The sequence below is a fragment of the Octodon degus genome, unplaced genomic scaffold, assembly GCF_000260255.1.
Source record: "Octodon degus isolate 3935 unplaced genomic scaffold, OctDeg1.0 scaffold00126, whole genome shotgun sequence".
NCBI lineage: Eukaryota > Metazoa > Chordata > Mammalia > Rodentia > Octodontidae > Octodon > Octodon degus.
In genome coordinates, this window is record NW_004524702.1 from 859,675 (window position 1) to 863,008 (window position 3,334).

Below are 3,334 nucleotides of genomic sequence, written 5' to 3' on the forward strand. Positions count from 1 at the left end.
CGGCACGTCCTGTATCAATCAAGCCAACTTACACACCAAAACTTATTCATCGCTTGCGTTATTTAGTCACAGATTCTATTGCTTGTTTTTTAGCCTAGGACTTTTTGGTTTTTTTAAAAGGAGAATCTACTTACGGTATTGGCTTTGGCTTTAAATGGTATGCACGTATGTTAGTTATTTTCATGTTTGCCATTGACGGTGCAGTTTCTCTCAGTTTGCATTTTCCCTGGGGACTTGCTTCCTCGCTGTTCCTGCCTTCCCGCTCCACCCCACCCCCACAAGCTGCTCTACATCTCTCCCGTCTGGGGGTGCTGGGCACCCTCATGAGCTCGTGTAAACCTGTGTTTCCACGGACGCATGCAGGTAAGTAGCAGCTGTTCTGTCCCCAACCACACGTCACAGTGCAGCCCCTGTCACCGCACATGGCACAGGAGCCTTGGGAATACCTCTCGAGGGGTGTTTCCTTTCCCCTCGACTTCTGGCGTGGCTGACGTAGCCCACAAGCAGGAATTCTGAGCCATTTGTGTCCCTCGTCCATATTCACCTTCTGCTTTAAAACCATCTTCCTTTTTCATCTCAATATAAAGGGAACTATTTTTGATTGGTGACATCTGAGTTTTTTTGCTTCTGTTGGAAAGCTGTTAGTCATTTTGATGTGATTGGCTCTGTCGGAGAGCACAGCCTGGGCCGGAGCTTACTGTCCAGTGACAGGGCACGCGGCAAGGGCGCAGTAGGGACATGGGACAGTCCGCAGGGCGTCTGTGGTAGACCGCGGCCGCCCAGCCACTGATCTGTCCCGAAGGAAGGGGAGGCTTCCAGCGTGGCCCGGCCCGCTGCTCACGTGGCCTTGCGTGGGGCTCACTCCGGGCCTCCCAGGCTGCAAGTCGGGGAGCAGCGGCTGTAACTGTCTCCGGGAGCGTCGCAGAGCGCAGGCCCACAGCCAGGCACGTGCTGGAGCCGGCCAGGGTGACTCACGGCCCCACTCTGAAGCCCAAGGAGCGCAGGCAGGCGGAGAGAGCAGCGAGGCAGTCAGGAGCCTACAGTGGAGGGCCGGAAGCCCACGCAGCGCCTCGTCTCAGGAGCAACTCCAGGATCTTCTCCGGCACCCCCCCCCTTTTTTTTGTATCAAGTATTTAATTAGGTTCTTAGTAAGAAATTTAGAACACTAATTTATGAGGATAAATTCCATTTGTCAGAGCAAAAACGGATTGCAGGTGCCCCCGGAGCTGAGGAACAGCTTTGAGTTTTGCTAAAATCTGTGAGTCCACCACTTACTGGTCCACCTTGCGCTGCTCTGAATGTGGGTCTCTCTCCATGTCGAAGCTCTCGCCCTCCTGATGTCTGGGCTTCCTCAGCTGCTGCTTCTTGAAGTAAGCATCAGTGAGGTGTTTGGGGATTTTCACTTTGCTGATGTGAATTTTTTTGTAGAGGTGGCAATGACAAATACCTGGCGTGTTCTTTGTAGAGGAACACGATTAAGGCTGAGAGGCCCCGTCACAAGCAGCAAGCCACTGGCCAACTGCTGCAGGAAGACCACGCTCTTGCCTCTGTGACGCCCGGTGAGGATGATCAAGGTGGTGCCGGGAGTGACGCTAGCTCGGAGTTTCCTCACAGGCTGACTGAAGGGTTTCTTGCCGTGGCTCAAGAGCTTTCGGGGCACATCTTCACTAGGGGAGTATCTGGGCATTTTTCAAAGCTTAGCCACCAGGGCACCTCCATTCTTGTCCCTACCAAATGGTTTTGTGATCACAGCAAGAACTTTCTCCTTTTTCTTCTCAACCTCTGATTTAGCAGCTGTGTACTTTCTCTTGCACAAAGTCTTTCTGGAATGCATAGCAGATCGGGAGTATCTACCAATTCCTCTGACCAGGACAGGATTTCGGCTGCAGTGGGGCTGCCCCTTCTTGGACCTTTTTGCCTTCTTCACCTTACCCTTCTTACCAGTACCACGGCAGAAGCCTTCTGGGCTTCGGGTTCTTCTCTTTAGGGTCTGGCTTCTCAGTTCTTTCACCTGCCATCTTGCAGGGTGGGAAGGAGCCCGACCCCTGCCGACCTCGCCCTCCGCGGTTCCCAACACTCCCACGTCGCCGTCGCCGTCGCCGCTCTTGGGACCCACTGCAGCCATTCCCAGCGCGGCGCGGAGCGGCCGGCCTCGCCTCCCCGCCACACCCTGGCTCCCCCGGCGGTGGCATGGCAGTGGTCTCGGTGGCAGGCGCGGGAGCCGGTTCTGTTCCGCTCCTCTACGCCTGTCCGTGTTGCAAAGGCAGCGGCGTCCGGCTCGTCTCACCGCGGGGTCCCGGGACCCCAGGCTCGGGGTGCACCCCGGACCGTCTGCGCAGCCTGGCGCCCTCCGCGCGTTCTCACCCGGCCACGGAAGCCGGGCTCGCGAAAGCCCCCGCTGTCCTTGGGAACCCCGCGCCGCTGCGACTTGGGCCTTCTGGGTTTGTCCGGGTTGGAGCGCTGAGAAGCTCTGACTCGGTGAGGACGCTCTCAGGTGCTGGCCTCGCACTGCGCTGCGGGCGGCCTTCGCGGCGCGGAATCACGCGCCGTCCTGAAGCTGAGCGCCTCAAATACACCCGCTAGGTCTTTTGGCGGTTTTTTAAACAATGTTCTATTTTTATTTTATACATACAACATTTCACTTAATCTTTCTCTTACCTCGCTTAGAGCAGGCATTTAAGAGACACTGTAAAATCTCTTGGAGGATAAGGATGATTGGGGGGGGGGGTATTTTAGGCAAGGGTCTACAGGGTGCTCAGGTTCTCACACCAGATTGGACCGGCAGTGCTCTGCCTGTTTCTAGCCTCCCACCACGCCCAGTTTCAGTTGCCCGCTCAGCATGCCCTGGGGGCGGCAAGGCAAGCCCGGGAATCGAACTCCTGAGCCCTGCACCTTGGCTGGCCCTTAGGATTTTAATTATCTTTACATTTTCTTCTGTTCCTGGGAGTATCTTTGAACTCCAGGTTCCTTTATTTAGTTTTGCGTAATATCTTTCTTTATATATGAAGTTTCATCAGTTTAAACCAAGCTTGGCTGAAAGCAGTGGAAAGCTATCTTAAAGGAATAAAAGGTAAAATGGGGAGTAGCTTGGGTCAGGGCTCTTGAGGTGCTGGAAGCCGTGTCACCCACAGGGAGGGTGCTTCTCAGCTGTATCTGTGACTGGAGCCACTCCAGCCACCCCACCCAGTAGCCTTCTGAGAGCTGCCCACCTCTGCTCACCTTTGCCTAGCAGACCCCTCCCCAGATCTACCTAGGCCGAAACCGCTCGACCCCTGCTCTCCAGACAGCTCATTCTGCCAGCACCAAGCGTGACTCCCCTCCCCTCCCCTCCTTC

The 3,334-nt window shown here is 55.4% G+C and overlaps 1 pseudogene; it reads right to left on the reverse strand.

Annotated features, from left to right (window-relative positions):
• Nucleotides 1-1,157: 1,157 nt before the first annotated feature.
• On the reverse strand, nucleotides 1,158-2,018 carry LOC105743463 (annotated as a pseudogene).
• Between the last annotated feature and the right edge of the window lie 1,316 nt (nucleotides 2,019-3,334).